The sequence below is a fragment of the Buteo buteo genome, chromosome 15 (assembly GCF_964188355.1).
Source record: "Buteo buteo chromosome 15, bButBut1.hap1.1, whole genome shotgun sequence".
NCBI lineage: Eukaryota > Metazoa > Chordata > Aves > Accipitriformes > Accipitridae > Buteo > Buteo buteo.
Genome location: NC_134185.1, coordinates 13,340,638 through 13,358,440, shown reverse-complemented (window position 1 = coordinate 13,358,440; position 17,803 = coordinate 13,340,638).

Sequence of the window (17,803 nt, the reverse complement as noted above, 5' to 3'; positions counted from 1 at the left end):
GAACCAAATACAAACACAATCTGTTGTGGTCATAAGCTGCAGAAACTAGTGCAAAGAGACAGTCTTGGGAACTGAGAAGATACAGCTTGTCCCATTTGTTTGATTCGCTCTGTGTTCCAAGAAACTGGACTCTTCAGTTAACAAAATATTTAACTGATGCTCTGTATCCTGGGAATGACTTGTTAGACTATAGTCAGAATATCGGACAAGAGCTTAGCAACAGCACTGCAATGGACTCATATGTTTTGTCTCAGGAAGACCGAGAACCCCAGACCTTTGGTTAGCAAAAAGCAAAAATGATAAATCCGCCTCTAGCATGAGAGCCATTCTGAGAAAAGAAAAAAAACAGACGGCAATAATTTGCTCAAGATTGTATGTATTCTGAGTATTACTCAAATTTTCCCAGTGGTTTCATCTGAGCTATTTGGGGGTAAAATACTGCCCCCTGATAATATATTCTATGAACAGAATCTCATGGTTACAAATATTAGAAGAGGTCTCTGGATTATTCAATATAATCTACCATTTTTGCAGCACTGAAGTCTTTTACTACTTCAGTCTGTGAATAGTCTTTGTAACCCTGCTCAGTTGTGAGCAGGGTAATGATAGTTATAAAATAATTTACTTTATGATGAACTAGTATATTCCCTGTTGTTTCTTTATGAAGAATAAGACATCTAAGGAAGTAATTACACAGATGTTTATTGACATGAGTTTTACCACTTTGGAGAAATGTAAATAATGAGGTTTAACTCAGGAGAGGGTTCACTAATAGTAACAGAGAGAGATTAAGTTACATATATAGATCAATAGGGCCCTAGAAGCTTTATGAGGAGATGTTTCATTGTTCTTCCATAGCCTGCATTTATTTAGTGAAAAGATTTCTGTGCTAAAGTGACACTGTCATTTCAATGCCTTGGAAAAATGATGGAAAACAACCATAACTAACATCAAGAAAACATTTCTTCCCAGGCAGCATAGAGAGAATTACCTGTCACATATGACTCACCATTTCCTATATTTTTTCAAACAGTGCCTCTTTGTTATTGACTAATTGGAAGAACAATAGTGGGCATACAAAATATTCTGAGAAAGATAATGAAAACACTGGATTCTGATTGTTCTATTAAAAATGTAGCAATTCATCATTTAGCATCATTAGTGGCTGATAACTGGGACTGTGTCTATAATACCTATTTGAGGTTTTATTGTGTTTCAGTCAACATAAAGCATAGGTTAACTGTAATAGCTGTCTGTATTAAAATTTAGATACTGCCTGTTGAAAATGGATAGTAATTTGGTGATTATTCATATTTTTAAACATTCTGCATTACACTAATTTATTATGCAAAATTAAATTAGAGTGCATGGAGCATATGGATTTTTTTGCTTTTTTTATACTTATTTGTGGCAGTGATGAATGGCAGATAATTTATAACATTGAAGTTTAATAATTAAAATGACTTTTATTATTCTGTTTACTAGTTTCTTCTTTCCACAGTCTCTTGTAATTTTGCCACATGATTAGCAACAAATTTTGCACAGCAGCACCTTCTAATAGAACGCAGCATGGACAATTTTCCATGCAGATTCAATCTCCGTCTATATTCCACTAATCCCTTGATTGTTCCTGGGGAAAATAATCAGATCCCTGTTGTGTTCCTGATGCACTGAGCATTCGTAAAGATAATAACAAGATTCAGTACATCCAGAGACTCAGGATATGCATCTGCTCTTTGGCCCAACCGAAAAGGGCCACACAAGGAGCCTGGTCAATCACTCACTGAAGCTTTGTCATGATTAATACAGCCTCATCTGTAGACTGTATCTACTTGCAGTGGAAAGATGGTGTTGTGGTGGGTTAACCTTGCCTGGCTGCCAGGCGCCGACCAAGCCGGTGTCTCATTCCCCCTCCTCAGCAGGACGGGGAGAAAATAAAATGAAAAATCTTGTGGGTTGAGATAAAGATGGGGACATCGCTCACCAATTGCCATCACGGGCAAAACAGTCTTGATTTGGGGAAGATTAATTTAATTTATTACCAACTAATAACAAAATAAGATAGTGAGAAATAAAAACAAAACTAAAAATACTTTCCCCCTACCCCGTTCCTTCCAGGCTCAACTTCACTCTTCACTCTTCCCCCTCCTCCCCCCGAGTGGGGCAGGGGGACGGGGAATGGGGGTTGCGCCCAGTTCATAATGTTTCGTCTCTGCTGCTCCTTCCTTCTCATGCTGTTCCCCTGCTCCAATGTGGATCCTTCCCACAGGCTGCAGTTCTTCAAGAAATGATCCAGCATAGGTCCCCTGCAGGCTGCGGTTCCTGCCAGGAGCCTGCTCCAGCAGGGGCTTCCCACAGGGTCACAGCCTCCTTCGGGAACCCCCCTGCTCCAGCGTGGGGTCCTCTCTCCCCAGGCTGCAGGTGGAGATCTGCTCCCCCGTGGACCTGCCTGGACAGCAGGGGGACAGCCTGCCTCACCATGGTCTTCATCACCACGGGCTGCAGGGGAATCTCTGCTCCGGCGCCTGGAGCACCTCCTGCCCTCCTTCTGCACTGACCTGGGGGGCTGCAGGGGAGTTTTGCTCACATTTTCTCACTCGTCTCTCAGAGCTGTTGTGCAGTGGGTTTTTTACCCTTTCTTAGATGTGTTATCACAGAGATGCCAGCAGTGTCACTGACTGGCTCAGCTTTGGGCAGTGGCGGGTCCCTTTTGGAGCCATCTGGAGCTGTCTCTGTTCAACATGGGGGCAGCTCCTGGTCTCTTCTCCCAGAGGCCATCTCTGCAACGCCCTGCTACCAAAATCTTGCCACGTAAACCCAGTACAGGTGTTAAATGAGCCAGCCAGGAGACTTTTCAGTTGAGAAGACACAAATGCCTTTTTACAGACTGCTCACTTGACAGTCACTGGAACCCAGCTGACCTCCCAGCAGATATAGCTTAATAAAGTACCGGGGCACTGTCAAGTCTTTATGAATTCCTAATAATACACAACACTGGTAGGAAGCTCTACCCAAGTTTAGATGGTTTAGTACAGTACAAGTTTGTTGTTATCTATAGCTGTCATCGCAGAAAACAAGGACTTGACTAGGCATCTCCCATCTGCTTTGGCTGCTGGGTCAAACCAGATTCCAGTGATTTATCTGCTCACCTGGGAATACCTACAGGCAGAAATCCACAGCAAGGTGCATGCTCCTTGGTCTTACTCTGAAATGAAATAACTGAACTGTCCTGTTTCTGTGACTCTCATGGAGATGAGCATAGCCTTAAATTTAAACATATACTTTCAGACGCTTCTGAACTGGATTTTAGAGAGTAGTAATTTCAGATTGTATTGACCTAAAAATATGGAGTTCCTGTGGATCAGAGTTTCATTTATCTTAAGCTTCTTTTTTACTGTACAATCTCCATGGGGAAATAGAAGGAGAAGGGATTTAAAGAAATTGTAAATTATATTTGTACATGTTTAAAGGTCTTTTACATTGCTAGCCTGATAGAAAGAGACTTTAGTGTAAACAAGATTCTGCTTGGCTGTATTTTTCATCTTACATAGAAAAATAGCTACAGGGTAGGTTTTGAAAAGCTTTTAGGGATGGATTCTTTCTATTCTTGCTGATGGTAGAACTCCAATTGACATCAATAAAAAACAGATTATGCCAGTGCAGAAGACTTTTGAAAATGCCTTCTAAATGCTACAATATGCTATTTTGCATTTAATTACACAAATGAGTCCCTTAAAATTCTTAAATCTGGAATACTAGCTTCCCTTAGGGGAAAAGGAAAAAAGACTATTACATGCTTTCTGTAGTCAGCGGACAGCAGACACATGGATCAAGTGAAGAATTAAAAAACAATCACTGAGTTGTTAGAAAGGCAAAATTTTCATTGATGTCAGCAAGCTTTTCTGCTTGAGGATAAGATGGACATCTACAGCCTGACTCAAGACCACTTAAAATCATTACAAATATGTCAGTAGTTGCAGCAGGTGTGAATGAGGCCAGCTGTGAGTCTAAACTTTATATAACTGACTCTCACCTCCTGGAATGACCATTTGTATTCAGTATTTTGGGAGGTATGAAGGCTAAGTAACTTGGGTCCTGATCTTCAACATCAGCTAAACCTTACACAGCTGTCTCCTGCCACATGCCTACTCTGAGTGTATAGTTAGGAGTAGATTTAATGTTTCTTTTGCAATGCAGAACCATGGTCTCTCTTACTCCGTAACCAGTCCCATGTTGTCAATAATTCAAAGAAGTTCACAGAAGGATGAAAGATTTAAGCACTACATTTTAAATACTGTTCACTGTTGTGCCCCTTTGCTTCTCCATCCCTGGCTCCTGTACTCACAGAGATCCCATTAGCCAGCATCTCCCCTGGCATCAGTATAACAGTAAAACTTTAATTCTGTTATGGATAACCTCACATACCAGACACATCCCTTGATACATGATGCTATTGCATTGTCGTCTTCACCAAAAATTTCTTTGCATTATTCTGACATTAGCCCTCTTTCTAATATGTCCATAGCATAAAAAGAACCATATCCCTAAGGAAAAGCTCTATTTGCCATGAGGCACTTCACTCTGAATGTTTCACTTCAGTCATCTGAAACAGTTATTAATTTGAAACATAAAATCTATTTTATTTTTCTATCTTCAAAAATTAGCAGTTTCCTCTTTCTCTTTTAAGTGTTGCAAATGGTACAGACATAAAAAAGATTGATGTATTACAGATTTACATGATTCTGTTAAAGATTTTTACATATATCTGCTTGTTAAATTAAAAGTAAATTGCACAGTGTTGAAATATAGGATTTTCTTTTACAGTATAATTAAACCCAGATATCAAATATTTGTAGGGAGGATATTAGAAACACAAGTAGAAATTGAAATGTGTACCATTCCCTATAAAGAGAAATGTCTTACCAAAATGTGCTTTGCAAACTACCAGCATTTTAAATAACTGCAAATAAAGTGGTCATTTTCTCTTCTGGAAGATTAGGTATTGTCCTGACATATGTTAAAAATAAATGGAAAATTCCAACTGAAAACACAGTAAAGGCAAATTGCAAATAACTTTATCTTTTCCAAAGAAAGGTGAAATAATAATATATTACTGTACTGTGACAAGTTTTTTTGTGTATCGAGATGCTAAATCACAATGATTAAAAAAATTATTTAGGAAATTAAAAAAATGTTTTACTGACTCTTTAGGTACACAAGCAAGGTGTGACAGTAATTTAAAATATAAATTTAGATATACTTTTTTTTTTTTGTATGTATGTATGTATGTATCTTACATGGAGGAGGGTACTTATAATCTGAAATTTAAAATGTCTTGTTACATATCCTCAGGAAAACCTTCCTTGATTTAGAAAGACCTATGTCAGCTTCATTTCAATACTGTGCGAAAAAGCAGCATATGAAATGTGCTGTGGAGAAACATTGTTAATGTCAGCACTTTAGTTTTCTTACAAATAGCAGCTCAGTAATAGCAGTAGTATCATTTAGAAGTTGTGAACAACTTTTTGTAATATTGAATTTTCATGAAAATTCTGACATTAGCAAGTAAAAGAAAGGTGACTTTGCATGCTATCCCTTGCATAAACTAGAATATCAATTATCTCTACTTTGCTTAGTTGTGGATTCACTGAGAGAGTACATTACATATTGAGTTTTGTTCACAAGATTTGTTTCTTAATGCAACTCCTTCCCCAACATTCAGGTTTTTAGTATGTTAAAATAACTTCAGTAGAAAGAAGTAAGTCCTGGTGCACTTTAAAAACAAAATGCTGAATTTAAAACCTTTATGATTAGTTCCAATAAAACACATATATTATGTTGTTTTAAGACTTTCAAATATACATTAAAAAGGGCAATTCTCACGCTATTTAGAGGTCTGCTGCAAGGAATTTTCTGGTGTTCTAATTCAGTACGATGAACACAACTAGTGCTGCTGTAATGAACCTATACCAAGGTAAGCTGAAACATATGGTACATACAAAAAATTATTGAAGATAATGAGAAAAAGTCTTTGTCCAGAAATTATGAATGTACCTAATACTGGAGTAAATAGAAGCTCTGAGTGAAAATCTTAGATCAGAATATAACCATACTTCTTCCAGAGACCGGGTTCAGTAGTACACTGAGTGCCTTACACACTGTACCCTGCAATGGCCACTCGTTCTACATATTTTCTCAAAAAAGCAATCCAGTTTACGATGGAAAACCAAGCCTTCATCTCCTCTTAAATCATCTTTTACCAGTTCAAAAATGCAGAGACTAAACCTTTCTCTTAGGTAACAGCTGTGGACCCTTCTGGTTCAGCAAATGGCACAGTGATGGTTGCTCACATAGGTATATGTGTACTTGTCTGGACTTACAGCTTGAAAAGACCAAAAGCAAGAACATGCTGTGATTTTGGCTAAGGAGGAGTTCCTCAAAGAGTGGCACATGTTGGATTTCACCCACATACGCAAATGAGTATTTTCTAGCTTTTGATAAACATTCAGGAAATAATGTCCTTGTGTAATAAACCACATGTGCTAATGCTGATGTTTTACTCTGGGGTCATATTTTTGTCTTACTTCTTTTAAAAAAAAAAAAAATCAAAACAAAACTTTTTTTAAAAAAACACTCTATTTTGAACTGAAATTAGGTATATTCTCAGAAATTAAAAATTCTAGAATAAGTATTTATTTTCAAGTTAGCATCACAAAGATTTTGTAAAACATCTGATAAAGCTACCAGCAAATAAACTTTTTCGTTTAAAGCTTGTTAGCCAACAGGCAGACGCTAACATGAATGTTAGATATTTATAAGTCTTAAACTTTTCTGATAATAGCGTTTTTTGCATTTGACACTTACCGGTATTAAACACAAGCTCACAGTCTAAGTGATTTTCCTTTTAAAGAGCAATAATGACTGTGAAATGAATGCCATTGGAAGCAACAGCAACTTTTCACAAGCCTGGAGTAGGATTTCTCGGGTTAGGCTCCCTTGATGTTCTGCTATGTCATTCATATCCTAAAAAGCTAGATTACTTCCATCATCAGTTGATTTTTGTGTGTCTCCTATGAAAATATACACAGATATTTATCAGATTAATAATTATGACTACAACTTCCCCCGAAATTTTTAGTTAGTAGTGATTTTTTTTTGGGGGGGGGGGGACGACAAAGAATCTCAATACTTGTAACTATACAGATTCAGCATTGGCTTCCAATGGCTTCTTTTCTTCATGATTCTCAGGTGCTGGAGCAGAATCTCCTGTGTACTTCAAGTAATAATAAGGAAAAAGCACCTTCAACAGCAGATCTGTGTTGGGAACTACTTAGAATGCATACTTATGATTATAAGTTTATTGATATGTTAAAACACTGCTCTGAATTAAGAGAGTATGAATGAATTAGGAACTTGGCAAATAGGGTACCTAGGTACTACACACTACTTTGACAGGATTCTGAAAAAAAAAAGTAAGCAATAATTTTATCATGTAATGACATGAATGAAGGTATAAAATATACCAATATTAATAAATAATAGAGCATTTGGATGATATATGGAAGTGATAACATTGGGATCTGAAAGATGGCTTAAGATACCTTTCTCATATTAGTTACCATAAGGCCACATGCACAAAACATTTTTTTCGTGTGAGAGATGAGTAATTTTCTGTTGAAATATACAATGTTTTGTCATTAGATAGTCCCAGAACACCCATAAGGAAAAGTAATGTTGTTTCCTCCTTCTGAAAAGAAGCACTAGGAAAAGAAAAAAGAGGCAAACAAAAATGTAAATTATGATATCTTAGTAGAGGAAAATGGGAATTATACAACAGCAGTTTTCAATCAGCACAAAACCAGAATTCTATTTCTGTTCACTCTATTCCTTTGGGCTTAATTTTTAAAATCTTGGTTGAGAACCACATTTTAAACACTATATTGAGATATATTTTTTTCAGATATGCAGTACTGAAGAATTCCCAAAATGCACAGTATAACATTGGGAAATAAAAGCAGAGAAAGGTAAGTACAAGAATTGTCTGAGGAAATAATGACACACTATATGAACATTTTAGCTCTGCAGTAGCCTGAAGATTGGCTATACAGTACAGTAGGTATTACTGTACGTACAGCAGCATGAGATAGGCAGCCATTCATTAGATGTGTGGCATATTCAATCTTCACTCCGAAGAAGGTTGTTCTTTAGGTCCTACATGTGGTTATTCGTTACCTTTAAAATGGTTGAACTTGCATGTGAGACAGTTTATCAGCATTAAACCCAGAAACCTCTTCTTATTTTGTAGCATGAAGAAAATATTTCTTGCTGAGAAAAGTAGACTGCCTGGTTCAGGAGCAACAGTCACTACTGGAGAGGAAATAAACATAGTGGAGGTGGTTGTTTCCTGACGGCTGGGGTGTCTCCAGGGTATTCATAAAATGGCATTTTTGCTGTTACCTAACTTATCTGGGAGGTTCTGTGATAAATGATAATGTCAGATATTTAAGGAAAAAATGTTAACAAATACCAAGAAATTATTCATGTTCATTGGTCTCACAAATCAAGTGCAGGATTGGTCACATTGTTTAAGTGCCACAGTACCTCCAGAGCAAGTGTCCGCCCCCAACTGGACAATTCAGGCTGAGTATATTAGGTGTCTAGGCTCCTTTTTCAATAAATAGAGCTAGACAATAAACAAAGTGTACATGACAAGTGAGGGACTACCTAAAAAGAAAAAAGGACATAGTCACAGTACAAGAATATGTATTACTTTCTTCTTCTAGCTGGAAATTTTCTGTATAATTCTGGACTGCACATTAAGGCATCACTGCTCATGTAATTTTCAGAATCTGAGGGTTTTGTTGTTGTTTTTGTTTTTTCTATCCTGAATGTAGTACCTAACTGAGCAGTGATTGTTCTTCAGAGACTGATAGTTAGAGACAGGCTGTCTACAAAGTGAGAAACCCAAATTCCCAAACTGTTTTTGCTTGAGTTTACAGTTTTTACACTCTCCTAAAAGGTGGTAAACATATTAGCCAAGGCAGAATTGCCTTTGTTATGCAAATACTATAGATAAAATAAGATCACACACTTTCATAAGACTTAAATAAAAATCAAGGAAGACGGGTAGTGACTGTGTTTACATTGAAAATATTACTACCTTCTTTTCTACTGAAACTAAGCCATCATGAACTCAAGAAATCAAGAGGCATGGAGGCAGTCAGGGAACAAACTTCTAAGCAAGCATTCAGGGAGAAGACTAGCGAGGTTTGTTACTATTTTTTTTATCCAGGGACAGTCTAACGGACAAGCATTACATTGAAGAAGTCATCTTTCAAAAATCTGCGTGTTTGCTTGTACAAGTATCTGTTAGTTTAGGGATGTAGGAAAAGCTGAAGACAACTATCACATAACTGTATAGGTCACCAGATTCTTAGACACGTAAGACTTTGGGCAGTCACGTACTGATTTAGAGACCATTCAGAAGACTGTTTTGTATGCCTTGAGCAAATAATTGCCAGACAGTAGTAAATATTTTCTATAAAGCTGAGCAGCTATATTCATATCATCAACCCTCCCCAAATAAGAATAGAATGATGCCAGATGATAATGTCTATTTCTGAAAACTCCAAAGGAGACTTGTAATATTTTGCACTTACTCAGATACCTACCTGAAATCAGGTGACATCAGGTGACAAGTGCAGTCACTAGATAACATCAGAACAGACCAATAATTTCTCATAGAAGCTAAAGGAGGCCAATAGATTTCCTTTCTGGAGTATGCTCACTCTGCTCAAAGGGACCAAAAAGCAGCATGGCAGTAATAACATGCTAGTTTGTGCCTACCCTAGTTTCCTAAGGAAAGCAGTTTTGTGTAATCCTGTCCTGCGCAAGGCTTTGTCTGCCTATCAGTTCTCCCCTAGTAACATTTGAGCCTATTAGTTGAAGAGAAATAGGGAATACAGAGGTAGTAACTTTCTACAGGAAGCCAGCAAAGCACATTGCCTGGGAATTGTGTCCTTTGGTCCTCCAGGCACCAGGATGCTGCACATCCTGCTTGGCTTACGCACGGGCAAAGATACAACCGGACTCTAATCATCTCATGCATGTTTGCTAGCCACTCAAAGTCTGTATTTCCAAACAAACCCACCCATGACTGAACTGGGAATATCGCAGTCAGGGTGCTTGTGGCAGATATGCAATTTTAAGGTTTGTTACGCCAGTTATAGATTATATGATGATAGGGAGGAACCAAGTGTATTGCTGCTTTACTGCAGACAGAAAGGCAAAGGGTGTGTGTTCTGCTGTTTACAGAAGTATGTAACTATTTTCATGGTTGTGATGGATGCTAGATATGCACACCTCTGCCTACACCGTGATCGCAAAATGTTCATCAGTAGCAGCTTTGCCTAATGACTCGCCTGGGGGTCTCAGCCTTGATTCTGCAAGCGAGGGGTTACTTCACTGATCATCCCTCTGCAAAGAATCCCCCAGAAGCCTGGTTCAGATATGGTGCCAAAGGAAGGACATGTCAGAGTAAGGCCACGTCGCACTTCAGAGAGCGTGTGTAGTGCTGTGGCTCACAGGGCAATTCTGTGGAGGTTCAAAATTACGCCAGACACCTCTTCAGCTCTAGGGCAGTGCAGAATCAGAAGAAGGGCTTAAAGTAACCTCTTTCCCCTATCTTCTGACTTGGCTGCAAATTTTGTGCTGTGCATACTACAAAACCTCAGCCCTTGTACTAAGATTTATCAAAACTGTTTATTTGCAAGTTGGAGCCAGGGCCCTGATCTAAATTATTGAAATACACTACTGATACTCAAGGTTATTTAAAATGTTGGGTGCTGACTTACTTCTTTTAGAATTGGCACAAAAGCATCTTACAGCAGCAGACAGATAGGGTTAGAGTACCTTTCAGGGAGACGTCATGTCCAGAGGATCTCACCTTTGAACAAAATGAAGGGAAATTGTGCTGTTCAGAGCCTCTCCTCTCCCATTCCCCCACAACAGAGGGAATGGTACCAGAAAGGACAGGAGAAACCGAGCCTAGCAAATAGACAGATGGGTACCAGGCTGACATAAGGCCTGGAATATGCAAGTATTGTTCAGACAGTCCCAGAGGATTTACAATGGCACATTTTTTGACATTGAGGAAGTTACAGTGAGCTCAGTGACTTATTTTTAATCTTCATTGCATACATCCCTCTGCCTATGTTGTATTCATATTGTAATTTGAACCAGATCACACCCTTTGGTAAGACAAAGGGAAAAAAAAAAAAAAAACAAAACCAAAAACAGGGAACAGGGATGAGAGGATTTTGCTCACACTGAATATGTAGCCTTGCTATCTGATGCAAGTTTATGTGTAGCTATTGATATGAGAAGCAAATCAGGAAGATCAAAATAATTACAACATGGCTGAGAGGCTGAGTTTAAGTATCTTTAATAAAATAAAACATCATTGGCTGTTGAAGAAAAATGGAAGCTTATACAAAACATATGAACACATGAGCAAGACAAATAGCATATGGAAATGTTGAATTTGAACCAGGATAGACAAAGCTTTCAGAAGTTATTCTCTGGTCAAATAGTAAACAAATACTTTACAGTTTGTTGTAAGTTTTAAGATTGTTAGAAAAGTGTTTGGTGAGATCCAGACTGGAAAAATACATCAAACCTGCAGACCAAGGGTTATGCAATATCCATAGGTTTCCAACCTGAGAGGAATAGTTGGAAATATTAATGTAACTCTTCAGGCTCTGCTTCCAAATCCAAAATCCTTTAATTAACAAAATATTTATGCGATGATTCACATGTTTTTTACATGAAAATATTTCTGCATTTAACTCCAAGTGTATTTGGAACATATTTCTGGTCTGAAATAAAAGGACCAATACTATTTTCTGTTACCCTGTATTAATTTCCCACCCTTGTCATTGTGGATTTGTCCCAATATCTTCAGAGGGCCTAGTATTTTTTTTATGACACAGGTAAAGAATACATTTTTCTCAAATAACAAGAAATTTTTTTTTTTATTTGCAGTCTCATTTGTGTATACTTCTTTTTGTGTGTATTAATATAGCATGTGCATTGAACAAGACCCCCTCTGTATAAAACCTAATTAATTTTTGATAGAAATGTTTCTTAATTTGTATCTCAAATTACATATAATATAGTCAACTAGATTCTGATTGCATTAACAAAGATGTAAATCCAAAGCAACTCCACTGAAGTCAGTGGAAATAAAATAAGGTAATATTCGTTATTAGGCAGGCTGAGGCTCAAGCTATTAATACTGCTTAAACTTTTGTGCCCTCCACATACGTCAAGATAGCATGAGGCCTGTTGTGTTTCCTCCTCCTTCCTACTCTCCTTTTTCTCACTGTGCAGAGAGCAGCAAAATCTGTATGTTCCTTTCAGATGTCATTCCATATTAAGGGCCAGGTCATGCCATCAATTTTTAAACACAACTACCCACTGAGATCAATGCAGAGTGCTACTTAAAACTTGACAGTAGGGTGTGACCCTATAATACCAAGAAATATCTCTTTACTTGACTAAAAGCCTGATTCTAGTCACAACAGCAGTCTACCAGCACTAAACACTGCATTTGTAGCATTGTAGTGCTGATGTGCTGTATCATACTGTGATTCCAAATGTGATCATTGCTTATACTGTTTCAGCTATCTAAACTTAATTCTAGTTCCTATTATTCATAAAAAAACAACTGCAGCAACACCACAATTTTAACATTGGGTAAAGTACTACTGAGTGTGTAGGGCCAGACCAATAAATGCATTACACACACATGCGTCCTTGTGCTGCACAAAGTTTTATTGGTCTCTGTAGGACCAACAAAGTAGAAGGTAACTTGTGTCCTGTCCTTTAATCAAAGCTACAGACCCTTATGCTAAAAAGATTCATGAGCATCTTTAGCCACACAGTAAATAACATAACTAGGGCCAGTAGAGGTATTCAGAATTCAGAGCATGAAGCAAATGGATAAGGTCTTTGCAGAACTGAAGTCACACCATTTGTTTTCAAAGTTTTACTCTCTTCTTTGCAGCTGTCATGCATCCTGCAGAAACACTGATAGTTTATTAACAGCAAGAGTCTCCCTCATATTCCAGCATAAGTGATTTCAGGTGAGGTGAATATTAGAGAAGTATCAAGCAAAAAAAGGCAGGTAAAATGTTACAGCTGCAACTGTAGCTAGATCGTTACAGATAAGCCAGGCAAATCAATCATGCCAGCAACTGTATTCATCCTCTGCATTTTACAAACTCATTTTGGTTTTAGCAAGCCAGTCAAAAGCATTAATGTACCTAATATCCATTCCACTCCTTTGCCTTGTCCTCATGTATTTCCACATACACATCATACTGTACACAGGTAAAAAATGTTTTGATTCATTTTCCTGGTACAGGCATGTCATTGCCTTTCCATGAAAGAACAGATGAAAAACATTTGCTCAGATATTGCTTTGACATGGAGGGAAAGAGCAAGGGAATGTACCCCAGGCATGCACTGAAATCTTCTAACTGCCATAGTTTAGAGGTACCCTTACAAGTGTGACATTTTCAGAAAGGATTTAAAACCAGCTTTTCCAAGGTGCCTAAAGATTGCATTAAGTGCAAGATGTGATTTTCAAAAGGGCAGAAACAGATGACATGTAACTTCCAAGTTGCTTTCAAAGTAAGGCTGAGTTATTAGATGCTAAAGTCACCTCTAAAATGTGATTTAAGCTGTTAAATCAGGTAATGGCTTTTGAAAAATTTACCTGCCATTAATAGAAAGATAGGGTTCTATGTGAAAGAGGAGATTTTTTGACACCATTTCATGAGTTCCAACACTTTTTGACTTAAGAAGACTTGGTCAGGCAACTATAATTTTCAGGGAATTAATAATACAATTTGAATCCTCTTCTTGCAAAATTCAGCCTTGGGACCTTCTTCTTCCACCACAGAATGACTGAAATCCCCGAGAAATTAGGAACTCTCCTAGAGTTAGTGAGTGCAAATCCTATCCTGTGAAACATGGGATTAGGAATTTGGGGTCTGCATTATTGTTTTAAGTGTGGAGGATTTTTAAATGTCTTCATTTTGATGAAGAGGGAAGTTTCACAATCACAAGTGTAAGTGGGGCATGCAGTCCATGAAAGCTAAATTCCTCCGGTGGCTAACCTCCAAATCAGGCTTGCTATTGCTTTTTAAAAATTGAAGTACTGTTTTTGGTAGAAAATAATTACTTCTGTATCAGATCTAAAATCTGTTCTGTTCCAAGAAGCACAAATTCACTGCAAAATCCTCTCCTGTGATGACGCTGCAGAAAAGGACCACATACCCATTGTAAAAAGCATTATGGACAGTCACAGAAAAATGTGATATCTGTTCCAAGGACTTTAAACATCTTTCATTAAGCCAAGTTAAAACTGCTTCTTTGACCTATCACCTTTGACCTAAGATAGTGATCCTTCATGGCAAAAATACTTACAATACAAAAATGGGTGGGTGGGGTTCAGTATATTCAAGACAGTAAAAATTTATGCCATGGATGATGGCATTTCTGAAGCCAGCTGGTTGAGGGGAAAAATATTTATTTTATTGTGATAGACAGAGCTCAGATCTGCCCTGATTTCCCTGGATGCAAAATAAATGTTTTCACAAAGTACCACAAGTGTTGCTATCTTTAATGTGACATAAATTGAGGCATATACATAGGAATAGTTGGAGAATTCATTCAGCCTCTGCTGCATATTTTGGATGTTCCATTTATAACCCTGAAAATAACAAACATGCCAACAGAAGGGTATAAATAACACCATAGTAGAAGCCTGTGGAAGACATTATGCCAGCCGGCTTTCTGTACAACACTGTATCAGCTTTACTTTCTACTTGGTAGCAGAACTCCAGTTTGTAAAGTATAAGAGAGATTATATCTTCTCTATTGCCTGTGACACTACTAAATACTTCCATCAGTTACTGTTAATGCATCAAAAGTTACTTAAATTACATACCAAGGTCAGAGCTCCACAGTACCACCTAGTACACAATGCAATTGCATAGTTTGGCTTTTTAAAGCTGCAAATGCTGCCGGACCCAGACAGCTGTAATTTACTGTGACATGGCATTAGATGAGGTGCGATCCGACACCATGCAAATACCAACTTGTGATACAGCACTCCGGCTTCTGAGGCCACACGAATATGTAACGAGGGAACTGTCTGCAGAATTAAGCCTAAAGCAGATCATTTGCATAGTAAAGGCACTTCAAAGGAAGACCAAAACATCCTGTCATTGTATTGTTGTTTGTGATATTGAACAACGGCCATCTATTTGTAAATGTATTCATCTATGGTGTTGTCACTGAAAGTGTGTGATCTCAGCTGAATTCTCTGTTTTGACCATAATTCCATATTAAAATTTTCCTTTATTCCCCTGGCAGCAGAACTGATGTACAGTGGCAGCTACAGTCAAAAGTTTGTAAGTGTAAACATGCAAATGCTGAGAGGAAAAGAAGCTATGGGGACTTTCTTTTCCACTTATAAAGGCAGTTACTACAGAAAGGCTGGACATTTGGAGCATCAGTAGTAAAAAGCAGTCCAAAGGTGGCTGAACCGGTGAAGGGCAATGTAAATACCAAGCCTGTGCATTAGCAGAGAAGATTAAATGTATCCTATTAGTAGGCTTTTAACAGTCAGGGTTATGGTGGATAAACACTGACAGCTAAATTTTGTGTAAAATAGTAATCTTGTGAAATTACATCAGCAGGGCAGATATTTGGACCACTCTGTGGCTGCTTGGTTTAGCTAGGATCTTCACTGACATATTTCAGTTAGAGTGTATGTTTTAATGTTCCTGATGATGATAATAAGTGGGCCAGCAGACATGAAAAACATTTAATGATTAATAGAATTCTAGTTTTCAGTAGGAGCAGGCAACTTTGATTACCCTCTCTTGTTCTTGCTTACAGCAGGGATGGCATAGCACAGAAAAAAACAAACCTTCCCATGCTGAGAAGTGCAGGTATTTTGAAGGCTAAAATTTCTTTCTTTTATAAAAAGCACAGCCTTGAATTCCTGCCTTGTTAAAGTGCTGAGGAAAGACTCCACTTTTCTGGCAAGAAAAATAGGGCACTGATGTTCTTGGTTCTCTCTGAACTTTGTGAAGAAGAATCTTACAAAGATGTTACCAAAGCTTTTTTTTCTTATTGTTGCTTTTTCCTAGGATGTGAATTAAATAATTATCTCAGCTTCTGGCCCATATAATAATGTCACCTGCTAGGTTCATTCTCTCTGGCTGCAATGTGTTTGGAGAACATCTGAAACATAACAGCAGTTGGAGAACCTTGCTACACTAAGAAATTATATTTGTACATTTAAACTTGCTGCTGCTGTACTTAAAATTGTTCAAGTGCTGGCACAGACAAAACTGTTTTCAGGAAGAATCACTTATGTGTGAATCAGACTTGATGGGAGCAAGACTTCCCAAAATGCCTTTAGCTATCAACACTATCACATAATCCATCTTTAGAACTAATGAGAAACTAACATTAGCAAGATAAACAGCATTTTTAGTCTCACTGCATCATAGGCGGCAGTTGAGGGATTGTGCAGTGGTGGCTATCATGAACACCACTGCCAGCAATGGGTGAAAGAATCTCAATTCAGTAGAAATACTTACAATGTATAAAAAAGCAGCATTAATATGTACTTTTCAGAATTCAGAAACTTTATAGGCTTCGGAAACCTACACACACACACACACACACAAAACCCCTTTGAAACTACTGAGTCTACTCCTATGAGTAATTGCTCAAAGGTGAGTAAAGGATCATGTCATTGCCCTTTGGAACCAGCTTTCATGAAAGGCCTACCTAGTATTTCAATAACATTAACATGTAGAGTGTATGAAAAGCCTTGAATATGAGCTTACTTCAATTGCCTGGAGGTTTTTAGACTTACACATGCTGCATAGCTAGACATTCCCCTCTCCTTCTTGCTTCTTATCTTCTACTCCTTTTTCCTGCCATATGCCACTAATGTAATCAGAGGCCATTAGGGCAACTCACTCCCAGGCTCAGATATTGGAAAGTATAGTAAATGATCAAAGCTCAGGGTCACTGTGAGCACCTGGTTGGCTTTGATCACCATCATTAGTTATGACAAGCAGGAATCCCTCTTGTCCTCTCAGAAAAGCGTTCACGCTGGTGGTGTATTTATTTTGATCTCATACTGAGTATAAAAGTGGACTCGTGATTAAAACCTGCAGCATTCTGCTGGAAAGCAAAACTACCTCAAAGTGATGGGGATGGAGTGCATGTACCTTAAAAATGAAAAATATAGTATGGTGCTTTTAGTCCACAATGTCCTTGTCAAAAAACCCATCCAGAACAAATACATGGAGCTGTCTGCAAGAAGGATAAAATGCATGAGCTTTAAACAGAAAGAAAACAGACAGCTCACAGTCTGTTTTTCAATCCTGTTGTCCTGTTAGCTCATAGTTCTTTTTGTGGTTAGAAACATCTTCACATATTCCTTTATATCTCCTTTTCGTAAGTGTAAAAATAAAGTAACACTCTGTTACAGACTGATTCTTCAAATGGAGAATTTCTTCTGAGTTTTCACCTGGGGTATGTTGGTTCATTCCCTGCAGACTGAGTATTTAATTTTCTTCCAAACATATTTTGAAATTCTGGTTGTCCTGTGTGTTTTCCATGTGAGTGTCTACATTAGTTTAGATTCCAAGATTGTGTTTTAATGTAGTCTTGAATCAATTATTTCTATAGGTTAATTATTATCACA